A 19414-nucleotide genomic window follows, 5' to 3' on the forward strand; every position below is an offset into this window, starting at 1 on the left:
TAAAAGTAATAATAATGTTTGGTAATCTAAAATTTATAATCCGAATAATTCGAATGTCTCAAAATGATCTCATTTTGAAATAAAATGACATCATTTTAATATATTCAAACCATTCTTATCATACAAATTCAAGCTATGGAACATTTTTTAAAAAGGGAATGGCTTCTGTCCAGTCCTTAATCGGACTGGACCGTACTGTTGGACCCGTGGAGGCCCACTATGGGTCCCGTTTTGATAATCTGAACCGTTCAATGTGTAAAACTCGCCGAGTACTATATGTTTGTAAAAAATCACGTTGATCGGATATCGATAGCTATGTGATCAAAATAGATTTTTGTCAACCGTTAATTTATTCACCGTCCATTTTTTTTATACAAAACTGATTTGATCACATAGTTATCGATATCCGATTAACGTGATTTTTTATTGGCATATAGTACTCGACGAGTTCTACACATTGAACGATTCAGATTATCAAAATGGGACCCATAATGGGCCTCCACAAATCTAACAACACGATCCAATCCGATTAAAAACTGGACAGAAGCCATGCCCTTTTAGATCATTTTTTTATTCTTTTTTATAAATTTTTTACAATAAATAAATAAAATTACTTTTCAAAATAGACATAAAAATAATAATAATATTTGGTAATATGAATTTCCATAACCCGAATGGCTCAAATATCTCAAAATGATTTCATTTTAGAATAAAATGATATCATTTTAATATATTCAAACCATTCATATCATATAACTTTGAGCTACCAAACTTTTTTTAAAAAAATAATAAGTTATTCGCGGTCAATTGGGGCAATGGCAGTGTCAGGTTGACCCTTTTTTCTTCAGTGAAATAATATGTTGGTTGATTATTTTTCCAAATTGAAAATTGACCCGTCATATTCACGCATGAGGTAATTTTTTTTTATTTTTTATTTTTTGGGTTGAGGGGCTGGTACGTTTCTATGATTTAAATTTGAATTAATTACTTAAAATTTTTATTTATAAATGTTATGGTAATTTAGATTTTATTTAAAATTTCTTAAATTAATAAGTCTTACTTAATAAAATTAAAAATATTATTATTTTTTTTAATTTCTAAAATTAAAAATATTATCAATTTTGCATAGTAATGTTTCAGATAATTATTTCACTGATAAAAAAAAGAGTATAAGATTAAACGTTTTTATCATTCTATTTATTGGTTTGATTCAACTATCGAATAAAATCGAGAATATTAACAGTTTTTCTCGATTTTAAAATTGAAAACATTATTATTTTTTTTTAGATTTGTACATTAATGTTCCATCATCATACTCCTTTATAAACACAATTTTCAGTTTTGCACCCAAAAAAAATTCGATTTTTTCAATTTTTTTGTAGTTTTTTCAATTTAAAAGTTGATATTTTAAAGTTTTGGAAATCAAAATAAATGTCAAATTATCATGTTCCTTTATAGATAATCATAAATGATGAATAATCATTGTTTAAAAGCAATTCCGACTATTAAAAATTTAATGAGACTTGAAGGTTCAAAAAATCTTAGTTAGGACTTAATGGATAATTTTATGAATTAGGACTTATGTGTAAATGCCCCTTTAAATTATTTATTGAGTAAGATTCTTAATATTTATAATTCATAAAAAAAATTATGTTTATCTTTTTTATTTTTTTAAAAAATAGATGGTCTATTGAAAAAATATAAAAGAATTTGAAAGCGTCATGAGGCCTATCTTAAGTTTCATTTTGATGATTTGAACTATTCATTTTAAAGGATTTTCAACGTATTATCAATAAAAATAATAATATCTATCTGATAATTATAATATTTTTATTTTATTGTATTTATCTCTAAAAAATATATATTTTATTGTTTTAAATGTATTCAAAATAAAAATATTACGATTATCGGATCAAATTAATTTTTTTTATAGATAATATATATTGAGAATTTTACAAAATAAAAAATTCAAATTATTAAAATAAAATTCACAATAAATCCCACTCCTATAAACTTCTCATATTCTCTTATATTGACAAGGTATTTGAAATGATTTAAATAAATATATTTTTTAATTTTTTCCGAAAAAATATAAAAATAATATGATAAAAAAAGTAAAAAATTAAAAAATGTACAATTTTATTTTAAAAAAAATCCAAATAGTGCCTAAAAATGTGAACACGAGATAAACTAAACATATATGAATTTGGTCCGATATATAATTTTTGAGTTAATTACTTAAAAGTTCTATTTATAAATTTTATGATAACTGAGGTTCTATCTAAGATTTTTTTAAACCAATAAGTCTTATTTAGTAAACTGAGAATATTATCACTTTTTTTTCAATATTTAAAACTAAAAATATTATCAATTTTATATAGTAATGTTTTAGATAATTGTTTCACTAACGAATAAAGAAATAGAGTATGAGATTAAACGTTTTTGCTTTTCTACCTATTTGATTGATTCAACTATTCAATAAAACCGAGAACATTACCAGTTTTTCCAATTTTAAAACTGAGAATATTATTAGTTTTTTCAATTTTAAAAGTTTTTTTTATTTATTTTGCACATCAATATTTCATCATCATATTCCTTTATAGATACAAAATTTTTAATTTTACATAAAAATAAATTCAGTTTTTTCAATCTTTCGAAAATATATATATATATATATATATATATATATATTTTGCACATAATTTATTTTTAGTTTTTTTAATTTGAAAGTTGATGTTTTAAAATTTTGAAAATCAAAATAACTATCAAATAATTATATTCATTTATACATAATCATAAATAATGAACAATCATTATTTAAAAGATAATTTTAATTATTAAAAATTTAATAAGATTTGAAAATTTTAAAAATCTTAATTAAAATTTAATAAAATATAAATTTATAAATTAAAACTGACGTGTAAATGTCATAATTTTTTAAATCACACAACGTAGTCTAAAGTCATCAGCAGTCAATTCGGACAATGAGAGTGTCAGCTTGACACTTTTTCCTTTCTTTTTTTTCACATTAAAAATTGACCCACTAACCCATAGGTCTTTGAACAATCTTATATACATTAATTGGTATATTTGATTAATAATTTTAAATTTTTATAATCTCTATATATAAGAAAAAAAAGATCTTTTTAAGAATAATAATTGTGGAAGCTCTAAATTCTTAAATTAATTTTGTTAATTTGTTAATTTTTAAAGAAATAAAAAAAAATCTATTAGTTAGTTCCTTAAGTCAAAAATTAAAAAATAAAAAAGTTTTAATTATCTATAATTTTGAATTTTAAATTCAAAACAATATGATAAGTTAGTATCACTCTTTCCAATAATTATATTGATCAAAACAATTCAAATAAAAAATAAAAACACTAATTATTTATGATTTTGAATCTCAAAATTCAAAATAATATGATAAGCCACTTTCATCCCAATCTCACATTTTTTGAAAATAATATAAATCTAAAATTTTAAAAATACAATCAAATTAAAAATTCAATATAATTCTCTTTTTAAAATACAATATTTGATCTTTTTTCCAGCCCACCCATCTCTTTTTAAAATACAATATAGATAATGGTTATTCTCTCTCTTTGCCAATAGTCCAAAGGGTAAACTATCAATAGGTCCTAATAATTAGACTTAATTCATATCAAGTCCTATGGAAAATAAATTTTGGTAAAATCGTCGCTAAAAATAATTTTTTTGTGATGATTTTTTACATATGTCGCTAAAAATTAATAATTAGTGACTTTTTGTTGTCATTATTTTTATAAATTGTCACTAAAACTTACAATTAGTGATTTTTTTTGTGACGATTTTTTAAAATTGTCGCTAAAGTTTATAATTAGTGATATTTTCTATGAACTGTAGGTGTTAACAACGGTCTGATTCTTGTTGTTGAGAGGAAGGTATTTTTATATGAAGAAAAATGGCAGGAGAGTATGAATAATTTAATTACTATGTTGATAAGAGAGAGAGAGAGAGAGAGTGAGAGAGTATTTTTCTTAGAAAAATAGCATAAAAGGAATCATTTTATGATCTTAATGGTGTTGGTATCTCTAGTAATTGTCAGTTAACTGCAAATGAGTCGAGCTGGATAGTAAGTTGTTGAAATTTGACTTGAAAAATTTAACTTGACTTGTTTAGTTTTTAAATTGATCTCAAACAAGTTTTGTTGAACTAAGCTTTGTTTTACTTCCTATGTGTATTCATATAATAAAAATTATGCATATGTTTTGGACCCACTATATTTAACAAATAATGAGAGAATCATATTTTCATGCTGTTGTAATTGTTCTATTATCCCTTTGTCAAATTGTATTCCCATACTCCAACATGCTTCACAATATTTAACTTTTCGAATGATTAATTGTGTCTTTGTTACTACTTCATCTTCATAGAAAAGAATATGCCATATGAATATATCTGTTAGACCATGGTATTTTTATTTGTTCTACCTCATGAAAGTGATTTTATGGAATATGCTCCTCAATTTCCACACACTAGAGCTGGAAGAGGTTTGTTTTGTTCCAATGATCCAATGTGAATCCTAATTACACGAGTAGTTGATAAAAAACACTTATTTTTCTTTCATTCTTTCTATTCGTTTTCTTTTATTTATTTATTTAATTATAAATATTTAGTGATGAAAACAATTTTTTGTTTTGTTTTATGTGTTATCATTTTTTATTTTTTTTTTTGTGGGAAATAACATATAGACAATAATAGCAAGAAGAAAACAAAAACAATCTCACACAAGAAACAACACAGAGATTTACGTGGTTCGGCAAGATTGCCTACGTCCACAGCTCACACTAATTTTATTATATTAGAGGGAATGAAAAGAGAGTACAATTGGCTGCTACAGAAAACAACACTATATATAGCGTTAGTGCTACATCAACAATTACCAGTGTTTGATTCTTATAACAAAATAAATTCTGAAGTTTTAATTTTGTCATTTTAAATTCTAATATTTCAATTTATTTTCAATTTAAACCATGTCTATTTTCGTTAAAGAAAACCAATAGAAAAATGGTTATTTTAATCATCAAACTCAATGAAAATAATATTTTAAACATTTTATGTATACTTACATTGAGTTTAATGGCTAAAATACTTATTTTTTGTCAGTTTTACTTAACGAAAATAAACAAATATTTAAATTGATAATAAATCAAAAGATTACGAGTTAAATTAACAAAATAAAAAATTCAGAATTTATTTTGTTGCAAGGATCAAACTTCAATTTTTTTCCCTATATTTTTTTATTTGTACATTACTACGACATACCTTTCTTGGCTTTTGACTAGGATAAGTTTATTAGTTGTTCTTATCATTAATAGCAATAAAATAACACTGTCTTTATTACAAACATCATTAATGGAAAACAAATATAGCCAGAGTTTTGAAACCTGAGAAACATGAAGAAAAATCTAAGCCATGTTGACCGTGGTGGGAAGGCAAGCCAAGCTATTCACTTGTGTCCTTGTTCGAAGTTCCCTTTTTGAATCAACATATCTGTAAAAAGTCAGAATTTTGGATTTTTTTTTTTTAAAAAGTTGCCATTTCTCATGCAAAGTATCAAAATGATTGATACATTATGTTGATTTACCAATATGTGCACAAAGAATGGGGGAGATTTATGATCTTGCTTCATTTGTGCAGCAAAGGATGAATTTTTACTTCATCGGTCTACACCAAGGATGCAAAAAACCTTAAATGTGTTTGTGTGATTTACTTTTTTAATCGAAGTCCATTTCAATGTATTTGTTGACAAAGAGTTTTTTTTTTTTTGTGTGTGTGGAAAGTGTGGGTTGATTACACGACTTCAACTTTAAAATTGTGTTTTTAAAACATGACTTTTTAATAAGGTCGTGTTTTTAAATAATTTTAGTATAAAAAACTTTTAAAGTCGAGTTTTCAAAACGCCATGTTAAACTTTAAAATCAACTTTAGAAAACATTAGTTTGGAAAGTAAGTTTGGAACCACTTGAGTTTTGGAAATATGATTTACAATCAAATGCTTTTGGTATAAAACTTGTTAATATAATTGTTATAATTGTTAATTGAATAGCTTTAGCTTTAGTATATAAATTGTATAGCTTTAGCTTTATTCCTTTTTTTGCTTTCGGTGATAGTGGGTCTTTGTTTGGTATCCAATGTTCCATTCTTCTCTCTATAAAGAGAGAGTTCCTTCTCTTTGTAATAATAACATACAATACAGAAACAATACATCAATCTTGTAATATACACAAATCAATAATAATACATCAATTTATCTTACATGGTATCAGAGCTATAAGATTTAGGCCTATACTCTTTTCTTTCCGGCGGGCAGCCGGCCGGCCACCTTGCCTTCGCTGCCCGCTGGAGTTTTTCAACACCTCCACAGAGTATGGCTCAATTCCAAGCTTACTTCCATCAAACACAGCCGAGCTACCAACACTCACCGACTCACATCGAGGATCGAAGAAATCATCCACCACCGCCACCACAGAACCTCCATCTCTGTCCTCACCACAGAACCTCCATCTCCATGGAAGAAGATCCAAGGCCACTTCATCAAATTTGGAGAGAAATCCAAGGACTCAACAACTGGGAAGGCCTTTTAGACCCCATGCATTCTCATCTCCGCCGTGAAATCATCCGATACGGCGAGTTCGCTCAAGCCTGTTACGATTCCTTCGACTTCGATCCTCACTCAAAGTACTGCGGAACATGCAAATACCCCGGACGCCATTTCTTTGAAAAGCTCGACATGGCTGATCGAGGCTACCACATGAGCCCATACTTATACGCAACCTCAAACATCAATCTTCCGAATTTCTTCCAGAAATCGAAGATGAGCAGAGTTTGGAGTCAGCACGCCAATTGGATGGGCTACATCGCTGTCGCCACTGACGATGCCGAGGTCCACCGCCTCGGCCGCCGAGACATCGTGGTGGCGTGGCGTGGCACCGGCACCAGCCTCGAATGGATCCAGGTCTTGAAAGATTTTTTACGCCCAGCTCATTTTCACGACGACCCTTCAATCAAAATCCAATCCGGGTTCTACGATCTCTATACCCCGAAAAAGAATTCATGTAGGTTCTGCATTTTCTCGGCTCGCGAACGAGTTAGCAGAAATCAACAACTCACGGCAGTCCAGCAACCTGGCCAATCATGGCCATCTCTCTCTCTCTCTAGAGACCCATGCACACAACACACCCAGCACAAACACACATAGACACACGGGTTAGAGGGGGAGAAGACACACACCCTCACACTCTCTCTCTCTCTCTAGAACACACCCTCACACTCTCTCTCTCTCTAGCCGAGACCATCAACTCACACACCCAGCATCAACCACTCACGGCAGTCCAGCAACCTGGCCAATCATGGCCATCTCTCTCTCTCTCTAGAAATTTATTCACTCTCTAGAGCAGATTTTGATTCTGAGGTTGCAGAAATTCAGGCCTCGGTTGTGGCTGACGTGAATGAATTGGGAGAGACCGTGTTGTTTACCGCGGCCGATCGAGGTCATCTTGATGTTGTGAAGGAGTTGCTCAAGTATGCAAATACGGACAGTATTTCGCAGAAGAATCGGTCTAGTTTCGATCCTCTGCAGCTGGTGACTTGCTTTCTGTGGAGAGTCTCTGTGGCGAGTCATCGTCCCAAGACCGTGCCCGTGGCTCTTCAGGCCAAGTGGTCTGGTACCCCACTACTTTTCGCAGCTGGTGCATTGGTTTCTACAGACTGGAAAGATTGTTTAAAGAACATTGTTCATGACCCACGTGGTCTCCCTTTTTTTTTTTTTCCTTTTTTATTATTATTATTATTATTATTATATTCTATCCTCCCTCCACTCATATTTCCCACTTACCCACCGTACCCACGTTCTTTCCTACTTTTCTTTTCTTTTAATATCTATATATATTTTTATTATCATATCTTTCCACCAATATATTTCCACTTTCATTGTTTCCATCACCCACTTTCATTCTATATTCCCTCTCCCTCTCTCTTCGACGTTTCATATATATTCTATATATATACCACCCTTCCAAACCAGCCCACAGTTTACCTCAACCTTCCCTACCCCCAACTTTATTTTGCCACATTCCTATTTTTATTTTCTTTTATTTTCTTTTATTTTTTGCACACAACCAAAAAAAAAAAAACAAAAAAAAAACAAAAAAAAAAAACAAAAAAAAACAAAAAAAAAAAAAAAAAAAAAAAAACACAAAAAAAAAAAAAAACAACACACAAAAAAAAAAAAAAAAAAAAAGACGAAGGCAGAAGACGAACTGCACACCAAACTCATTTTCTTTATATCGGGGCTCACCCCGAGCACCATTTTACACCAAAAAAAAAAAAAACAAAAACAAAAAAAAAAAAAAAAAAAACCAACACCCATCGGAACAGTGGTATTTTTCTTCTCTACTCTGCTGCAGGTCTCTTCTTCTTGCCTCCGTCTTGGCCAGCCCTTGCCGGTGTTGCCTCCGGATTTCCCACGCCACCGAGCACATTTACTCCCTGCTCCTCCACTGCCGCATATGGCGGCCCTCCAAATCGGAACATCACGGTGGCCTTCCGCTTCAGCTCCTTGTTTTCTGCCCTTAGCACGCTTATCTCTGCTCGCGCATCCTTATACATGCGTTGGAGCAGAGCCAGCTGGGAGTTTACATGCTGCACCTCATTTGTCCTACTCTGCAGCCGGTTCGACAAATTTGTGACCGCCGTCATGCTTTCCACACATGCCTTCAGAGTATACTGATTGGCCTCCACATCCGACTGCACCGCCATTTTTTGCTCCACAGACCGCATCGGAAAGTTCAGAGGAGCAAACCCAGCGGTGTTTGGTTGAGGTTCACTGGCCACCGCCCCAGTTCTCTCTCCTGTGGACTCGTTGAGGTCGGGAAAGAGGGTAAGCAGCCCGCGGGAAGACGAAGCCATTTTTTTTCTGGGCAATAGAGTGTTATAGAGAGTGTTACAGAGTATCTTCTCAGCAAAACCTTCTCAGCAAAATGAAGAGTTTTTCAGAGGATTTTCGCCAATTGTTTGTCTTCGCCTCTGCCTCAGCTCTGTCTTGGTTAAATAGCCGAGGCAGCCACGCGCATCGCGCGCCTCTTCTCGCCGACAAACTGGCACGCCTTTTCATGGCTCGCCTTTTGATGCATTCGGGCCTGCCTTTTGATGGCACGCCTTTTGAGGGTGCGGGCACACCTTTTGAGGGCACGACTTTTGAGGGCTCGATATCTACATCCATGTCTATCTTTTGGGCAGCCTATATACACACTCATACAGTGTCTTCTCCACCGGTCAGCATTATAAATCCCTTTTCAACCTCCAATAGGTTTCTATCTTCACACCTATTTGAGTTTGAGGGGGGGGGTTATACACAGTATCATGTTCAAGCCACCTCATGGCGCACTCCCTAAGTCGCCCCCTTGGTGCACCACCACAAGCTTCTCCAACGGTCCGACATGACCCCATAAACTGTCTTCTACATCGGTCTGACACGACCACACAGTGTCTGCTACACCGGTCCGACATGACCCCGTAAACTGTCTGCTACAACGGTCCGACACGACCATATAGTGTCACAATCTTCTACAACGGTCCGACATGACCCCGTAAACTGTCCTGCTACATCGGTCCGACATGACCCCGTAAACTGTCTTCTACAACGGTCCGACATGACCCCATAAACTGTCCCGACATTGATTCCGGTCAGCTTCTACATCGGTCCGACATGACCCCATAAACTGTCTTCTCCAACGGTCCGACATGACCCCATAAACTGTCTTCTACATCGGTCTGACACGACCACACAGTGTCTGCTACAACGGTCCGACATGACCCCGTAAACTGTCTGCTACAACGGTCCGACACGACCATACAGTGTCTCCTATCCCATTTTTAATTGTCAGCTTATTTTTCTGTTTTGTTACTCTCTCCAAACTCAAGTTGGCTAGTACCTATCCTCCTTGAGTTTGAGGGGGGCTGTTAATATAATTGTTATAATTGTTAATTGAATAGCTTTAGCTTTAGTATATAAATTGTATAGCTTTAGCTTTATTCCTTTTTTTGCTTTCGGTGATAGTGGGTCTTTGTTTGGTATCCAATGTTCCATTCTTCTCTCTATAAAGAGAGAGTTCCTTCTCTTTGTAATAATAACATACAATACAGAAACAATACATCAATCTTGTAATATACACAAATCAATAATAATACATCAATTTATCTTACAAAACTAATGTAGTGGTGTTGTGTTGCATCTTTTTTAAAACTTATCTGATGCTTTCTGTTGATGAAAAATCTTGAAAGGTTTTTAAACAAGGAAATAATGATTCAGTGTAAAATTAGAAAAAAAAAAATTTACACATCAATTGTAAACTACATAAATATTAATAATTAAAATTCTAAACTTTTGTATGTGTCTGTAATTTTTTTTTTTTAAAACTCACTGGGCTATAATTTCCCTTTCTAAGATGTTGAAGGATGCATATTACTTGAGGAACAAAGTGGTCCTTATTATTAGATTTAAAAGAGACTCATGTTCAAACAAACAAACAAACAAACAAAAAACTTGAATTTTGTCACTATGTGAAGAAATTGAAAAATAAGACTAAAATAGTAGAGTATTTATACTAATTAGCATTTTAGAGCAAGAAAGAGACTTACGTAATTACCCACATGGGCCTTCAGTTATGTTCTGCTCCCATCATTCTTCTTAAGCGGTTCAAGTTCATCATCATAAGTTCATAACAACGAAAAGCCAATCTTTCATTTTATCAACACACCCAAAATAGGCACATCTCCAAGACTTCTTTAACACCAAACTACCACAAACAGCCCAAAACCCCACCACAAACCCCAATGCCATGCCAAGGTAGAAGCCCAGGTTTTCGTTCTCATCTTCATCTTTGTGAGTCTTAACATGTTGGTTTCCATCAGCATCTCTATCATTGGGCATCAGACACTTGGTTGACAATGGAGGCCCACAAAGTTCTGGGTTACCCTCATAAATAGAAGGATCATTGAAGGTTAGGAACTGGTTGACGGAGGGAATTGGTCCAGACAAATTATTAAATGACAAATTCAATGAGTTTAGTGAGGTCATAGAGGACATGGTTAGAGGAATTGGATCTGAAAGGTGGTTGCATGAGAGGTCAAGTGTTTCTAACCGTTGTAAGCTTCCAATCTTCTCTGGTATTTTCCCTGTCAGTCGGTTGTGGGATAAATTTAAGGTACCCAAGGTTGAGAGATTTGTTATTAGTTCTGGGATCTCCCCCTAAAGATTGTTGCTCTACAAGTCAATGATATTTACCAACTCAAGAGTCAAGGTATATATCAATTGTCTTCCTTTCATAACCAATTCCATTTCCTTTTTCATTTCCATTTCCGTTTCCATTTGCATTTGCATTTGCATTTGCATTTGCGTTTGTGGACCATAGAGGTCACTCCTAGAGGGTTTATATGGGCTATATGATATCAACGAATTCAGAGCACCCAATTTTCCCAAGCATGATGGAATGGATCCTGATAAATTATTAAGAGCGAGGTCTAGGATGTGGAGGTGAGTAAGAGAGCATAGTTGTTCAGGAATATTTCCACTGAACATTTTAGCTCGTATGCGCAGTTTTGATAGTGATAAGAAGTCTTTTCCAATGTATTTGGGTATGTTCCCGTAGAATCGATTTTCTCCAAGATCAAGCATCGTCAAGCCTTTGCAGTTCTGGAATGCAAAAGAGAGTTCCCCTGAAAGATTGTTGCTGCTTAATTTTAACCAAAAAAGCGCTGGTAGTGAGCAAATTGAACTTGGAATCTCACCATGTAAATTGTTTCCGGATAAATCTATGATTCCAAGACTTGGTAAATCCCTTCATTGATTATGGATCTTTCCAGATAAATAGTTGTTTGATAGATAAAGCATTGCTAGATGTTCCATCCTACCTGCGGACAATGGGATGCTACCATTTAGGAAGTTCCCAGATAAATCAAGAACTTCCAATGACAGCATCATTTGGTCGATGTTCATGGGAATTGATCCTGAAAATAAATTGTTTGCCAAGAGGAGATGTGACACATTAGGCCAAACTGGGAGTGAACCCTCTAAGCAATTGAAACTTAAATCCACTAGATATGCTTTAGAAAATACTAATGAATTGGGAAGCACTCCATGTATCCAATTACCAAAAAGATCTAACCAAAAAATCTCTGGAGATAACTCCCAAAGCCAATAAGGTATTGTTTCTGAAATGGCAACGTTTGTGAGCCTTATATAAGAAAGTTGTTTTTGATTACTTAGCCACGCTGGAAATCTGGGACCCAATCGACAGTTCCAGACTGTGATTTCTGTTAGGCTAAATGGAGGAACCCATTCGTGGCTCATATTGAAGATTAAACTTTTGTTCGACGATGATATTCTGAAACTTTACAATTTTGTGAGGCCTTGCAAATGATTTTGGGAGAGAGCACCTTCCCAGTAATTGTTATCAAGTAACAAGAAGTTTAAGTTTGCAAGTTTTCCGATGCCATCTGGTATGGACCCATTCATTTGATTAAAAGAGAGGTCTAACATCTCCAATTTGGACAAACTTCCAATTGATGCTGGGATTGGGCCTGAGATTAAGTTATTAAAAAGTAGAAGGTATCTTAAGTTCTGAAGGCGTGCTAGTGAATAATCTGGCAACTGTCCACTAACTTGGTTATTTCCTAACCATAAATCTTCTAAGCTGAAAAATCTAGAAATCCCCTATATATTAATTTGTGATTATGTATCAATTTAAAGCAATAAAACAATCTCAATCAAACAATCAAGACAAATCAACACAACGATTTTAACGTGGAAAAACCAAAATTGGAGCACCTCCAATTGTGATAAAAAAATCACGAGCAACAACCACAAAACAATCCACTAAGAAGATATAAAGGAATTACACAGGTATACTCTCAATTATCTAGCGAATCCACACCCGAATTGAACCAATCCCTATGTGCCTCTTCCAACCCCGTCTTCACCTCGGAATTGTCTTGACGATGAGCTACTCCAGAATTCACCAAAGCTTTAGGCTCGAATTCTTCAGAATCCACCGAAGATGTAATTACTCTCACACTGTCCTAACCATACTCATATGCATTCATATGATTCTGTCTTGTTAAGCTTGCATATCAAGTCTTGTCCTTGTTCGCTTAAGTGTTACAGCATGCTTTGTACCTTACTCGGTGTGGATTTAGCCGAAGTCATCCTGAGCCTAGGTCACCTTTGAACCTCTTATATCTTGGAAATTTCTTTGGTTGACCTTCACCATCACTTGGCATGTTGGCCGAGATGTCACTATTTAGGCCGAGGTGTTCATCGCCAAGGCCGAGATGTGTATTATCTAGGCCGAGATGCTACCCTTGAACCCAAGTGATCTTGTTTCTGGATTGGTACGACCTAGACCGAGGTGTGGCACATCTAGGCCAAGGTGTGGCACAGCTAGGCCAAGTGTTGTCCTTTCTAGCCGATGTCTTTGCCCCTTGCTTGCCGAAGTCTTGTTGTTAGCCGATGTCGTTACTTGTTGGAGTGCTCTTGCCGCCTAGCTTGTTGAGTACACTTTGTCATAGTCTTGTCTTTTTACTCAGTCACCTTTTTGAGTAGAACCAACCAGTCGTTGCCACGTACCCCTGCAGAGGGTTAAGTCAGCCGACAGACCCATAAAATATATATTTTGTATTATATCTTTGCCTTGTAGAGAGAGAGAAGCTCTAGGAAGAAGAAGAAGTTTTAGAGTGAGAGAGTGGGCCTTCGAGCTTGATTCCTAGAGATCAAACCGTTAGATTTGTGTATTGAGGTTAGATTCTCGATTTACTCTTGTTGTTCTTTATGTTTATCTAGCTGCATTGCACGGTCGAACTTGTTCTGCATGACATGCGTCGATTTAAAGTTGGTTTTAGAAAGAGGAAATAGCGTTCATGTATTCTTGAAGAAAAAGGTCTTGTTTGATCCGAAAGTTTGCATTAAGATTCATGTTTTTGTGTTTGTTTTCACAAGATCCTTGAATATGGGTACCCAGGTCCATATTTTTGAACTCATAGCATGAAATCTCAGATTTTGTAATAGCAAATTATGATCCTTGCATTCATCCTCCTTATGTTCATGTTCTTCATGTTCGTCATGTTCTTCAAGGGAGGGAAACCCAGATTTTCCCGACTTCATATCCTTGAATGTGGCCATCGAGGCCACACCTCGGCAAGGGGGTGTGGGACCTCGGCCTAAACCTGGTAGTTGCCCAGCGTGTTTTCCCGAGATAAGAAACTGTGTTTTGTTTTGATTTGACTTAGTTTTTGAAGAATGCCGAGGTCATTTGCATGCATACAAGACTTGTTTTGAGAAGTACATTCAATAGACTTTGCCATGTGTTTGTAGGACTTAGACTTGCCTTAACCCCGACGTTTGAAGAACTATGTGAGTGGTATTTTTAATAAAGTTATGTTATTAAGTTTTGATAAAGTTTTGCCTTGTTTGTTTTGGAAAAGTATTTGTTAAGCATGAATGACTATCCCTATTTTGTATATCAAGTATTAGCCTTGGTTTAGCACAATCTTTGGAAGTCCGTACGTGCTAGGGGACTATAAGCATTTGTAGCACAATCTTTGGAGGTCCGTACGTGCTAGGGGACTATAAGCATTTGTAGCACAATCTTTGAAAGTCCGTACGTGCTAGGGGACTATAAGCATTTGTAGCACAACCTTTGTTAATGTTATCACTTGGAACTTGAAGGATTTGTTAGATAAACTTGATTTGCCCTTGGATTTTGTATAAGATGTGATGTGCCTTGATTTGATAAAGACTTCGGATATCATTCATGTAAACCCTTTTATTATTTATACCATTCACTGAGTATCCAAGCTCACCCCTCTCTATATATATGTAGGTGACGAGCAGGACGGCGGTGATGCCTAGATGTACTTGCCACTTGTTTTTGGATTTTGCACTTTTGCAGCATCTTGAAGATTATGCTTCTTGGTCGTATTTCATTGTATTTTATATTTGATGGCTGAGAAGCCTTTTGGTCAAGATGTATTTTTGTACTTCATTTTGTTGTGTTAAAGCTATGTAATGATGTATGCCATTCCATTTGACTTATGCACAGCTCTTATGGACTACTTAGTTTTAAATTTGTTGCTTCTGCACTTGTAAGCCCCATATGTATACTCTGTTGTGTGTGAAACCTTGCAAGTTGGCCTTGGGTAATTGTGAATTACTGGCCATCATGGCACCATTCTACTAGGGGCGGAATGGGGTCGTGATAGAAGAACAACTCTCTCTTTTGTATAGAACAAACAAATAATTCTTTGATGTATACTCTTTACACCATGAGTTGAATACTCAATCAAAACATCAAAGAAAACTAGCAAAATATCCCCAGATATAAATCCTAGAACCCAAGAAGAAGATCTGGAGAAATTCTCCTAGATTTGGAGCAACTTGCGAATTTATAAAATCTGGAATCGCGAGCTCCGCTCGAGCGTGGGAATTGACGCTCGAGTGGGGACACTATATGACGTGTTCCAAACCAGGATGTACGCTCGAGCGGGGATTTCGACGCTCGAGCGTGAAAACACGGATCACAGTATTTTTGCAATCTCACCCAACTTCTGGAACTCAGCATTACAGCCAACAAAAGCAAACACGGATCATTGCTCGACCCCTGTCATAATCAGCGAAGTGGCAATCTTGAAAGCATTAATATCATAAACTTCTCTGCAAGGCACAATTCGGGTTGGATTCGCATCTAAAAACTCATAGCCTCACTGAAATAAAAAATGCGAAAACAAATACAACTAAAAGGAGTTTTGTCAAACGGGATTGCCAAGAATAAAAACCTAACAATCTCCCCCTTTGACAATACCGTGACAAAACACACCTGACAAATAAAATCCTAAACACCCCAACCCATTACAGCCAACAAAAGCAAACTTCTTTCTCGAGGTTATGATCTGCAAAACAGCTATTAGTGCCACAATCTCCAAAAACAACTATTAGTCCCAAAAGAGAATATGAAAAGGCAATAAACATATGACAAGATTATCTTGAAGTATGAGATGGAAAACATGAACATATGACAAGATTATCTTGAAGTATGAGATGGAAAACATGAATAGATGCGACTTGGAGATTTTAAAAACATGTAGCATGAATAGATGAAAACTAAAACACACCCCTTTTTGTCATGAATTGACAAAGGAAACTAAAAAAACAAAAGCAAGATCATAAACCACACAAGCAATGATATGACGATGTAAATATCAGGAGTATGCAAGAAGGAAATAATAAGCAAACAGTGCATAGCAACATGCAAAACATATAGCCAATCTCCCTTACCAAACATATCAAAATGTTCATGCTAAACAATTCTTGCAATGAAAAACCAAACTCCCTTACCAACCCAAATCAAGATGAACCAAACTCCCCCTCACTAAAATCAACCACAAGCACTGAAAACAGTGAACAAGAAGAAAAAGACAAAAAATAATATGCTGGAGCAAGCAAGGAATTTCAGACTAGTACCTTAAAACACACAAGACTATCCAAGAAGTACAATTACTAGAAAACACAATGTGCACAGCCTCTAGAAGATTCCTCATAAAAGAAAGTGATGCATTATGTGAAAAGCATAGATCCCATGAGAAAAGTGTGTGTGTGACTCTTGGAGTTCGACAAACTCAAGATTCAAATCCCAGTAGTGATATGAAAGCTGGACCTCTGACAAGAGAATCTAAGCACAACAAAAGAAAGTCAAACCACTAGGAATCAAGGGGTATTTGGTGAGTAAAGGCGGAGACTCCCCCTCAATCAATGAATCCTTTATTTTTTCCTTTTTTTTTTCCACATCTTTTTTTCTTTTCTTTCTTTTGCACGTTTTTTTTCTTTTTCTTTTTCTTATTCTTTTGCACACTCATTGGCGGCTAACATGCTCAAGAGTATGGAAACCAAACCAGAGAACCATGGATATAATAAGGATGGCCTGGTTGGTGACTCTGAGGTAGCCTTTTCCTCATGGTTGGACTAAAAAGAATAGAGGGGAAAGCCGTAGAGATGCGAAAAGATGGAAGGTGGTTAAGAGACTCAACATCACCCAAGATATGCTAGTATCGGTCAATTTCTCTTAGAAAAACAAAAGATACCATGCCAGAAGTCCATAAAAAGAAAATAATTACTAAGGCGGAAGACTCCGATATTTGCTAATCCAAGAGTGTGTACAAGATGAGACATACTAATCAAAAAACACACACTCCAAAATGAGTAATGACCACAGAAAGCACACACATATTAACATGTAATGGATATTCTCATCAATTCCAATATGCACCAAGGACCACTCAAAAATTTCAAGCTTGCAAAACCATACTAAGAAAATCTTTTTGGTTTTTTTTTTTCATTTTTCTAAACAAAGCAAGACATAAAACGAACATGCACACATTTTTTTTTTCTTCTAAACACAACAAGTCAGAGAACGAACATACACACACTAAATGACTCAAAAAAAACATGCAGAAACCTAAAAACTAAAACGACTAAACAAATCAACACAAGTCAAGTTTTCTCACCCAAACTGCTGTAGTATGAACAAAGTTGTGAGACTTGCGGTTCTTGAGTGGTGTCTTGACGTTGTGGTTCCCTTTGCTTTCAATGAGAACCCATCTCGACTTGGTTTCCAACTTCCTATATCTAGGTCTAGGCAAATACAAACTCGCTCCATGTTTGGTCTCAAGCTAATAAAAATAACGAGGTCTGATATGACCTTTAACCTCATTACTACCAATGAAGTGTCTCCTACCCCACGGAATGTTGGAATTTCTTCCATCTCTATGAGACACTCTCCCATACAGCTTATAACAATAAGGGCAAATATGACCATGCATACCACAATGATGACAAATAAAAATAGGGTGTACAAGGTGTACCTCCTTTTCTTTTACCTTACCAACTGTAGGAAGTTTGAGAAGTCCATCCTTATGTTGAATTTTTTGTTCTCCCTTTCCTTGAGTTCTTGTATCATGAGATGTAGATGCACTCTATTTTTGCTCTTTGTTATCACCAAAGCCAATGCCACTCTTGTCAGAACAAATTTGTTGTGACCCAATGATATTGTCCAAAGTCTTTGATCCTCTGTTCCAAAGACCAATGGTTGCCATAGCGCTCTTGAGCTCTTCCTCTTTCTTGATCATTAGTTCTTCCAAAGCAACTTGAGACATCTCGAGAGTTTCAATTTTTTCTTCATATGTTGCATAGATTTGTTGTAGCTCATTCCTCTCTGTCTCACAAGTCAAGAGTTTTTCACAAAGAGCTTCTCGATCATTAGAAATTTTAAGGGCATCATTCCTAGCCTCGGAAATCTCTTCCTTTAGTTTGACATTCTCACTTTCACATGCTTTGAGTTTCATAGTGAGTTTGTCATTCAATTTGGATAACTTAACAGATTCCTTATACAACTTTTCATAAGCTTGCTCAAGCTCTTCATCATCGCTTCCCGAGGATTCATCATCAGTGGCATTCTCAACCGGGCTCTTCGGATACTTTGTTCGTCCTTCAGTTTCAGAAGCCACCATGAAAGCAAGGAATTGTTTATGTCCCTCACTACAACAAAAAAGGTCTATGGTGACGAAAATGCGTGACGAAAAAATATTTAGTCTCCAAATATGCACGTTTTAGTCATGAAAATAAGATTTCGCCTCCAATTATATTATTTTCAGAGACGAAAATCAAATTTCATCACCAAATGCTTAAAATCAAATAAAACAATAGGTGACGAAAATTTTATTCGTCTCTAAATTTTATTTTTCGTCACAAAACAATTTCCCGCCTTTGGAAGATTTGGTGGAAGATTTGGCGCCATTTTGGAGACGAAATTTGTCGTCACCATTGTAAAAAATTTTAGAGAGGAAATAATTTCGTCTCCAAATGTATTATTTTTAGAGAGGAAAACCAAATTTCGTCAACAAATGCTTAAAATCAATAAAAAAATACAAGAAATCTGGGCTATTGTGACAAAATTTGGTGACGAAATTTTTTTTGTCTTAAAATTTAACCCAAAGATGACGAAATATTATTTTTGTCGTTTGTTTTAATTTTTCTCAAAAGTATAGGAGACGAAAACAAAATTTCGTGTGCAAAAATGAGGCGCCAATTTCATTTGCATTGGCGCGAATTATTTTAGCTCATTGGAGACAAACATTTTTGTCACAAAATATAATTTTTTTTTGTGACGAACGTAATTCGTCGCCAATAAATTCCATACCTATTAAACGATGTCGTTGCATATTTCCATTTATTAGGTGACAAATATATTTTTGTCTGCGAAGGATAAGTTATGGAAGACGAAAATATTTCGTCACCAATAAACACTCCATCATGCAGACAATGTCA

This window comes from Camellia sinensis, chromosome 8 (assembly GCF_055761805.1).
Source record: "Camellia sinensis isolate YWXY chromosome 8, ASM5576180v1, whole genome shotgun sequence".
Lineage (NCBI taxonomy): Eukaryota > Viridiplantae > Streptophyta > Magnoliopsida > Ericales > Theaceae > Camellia > Camellia sinensis.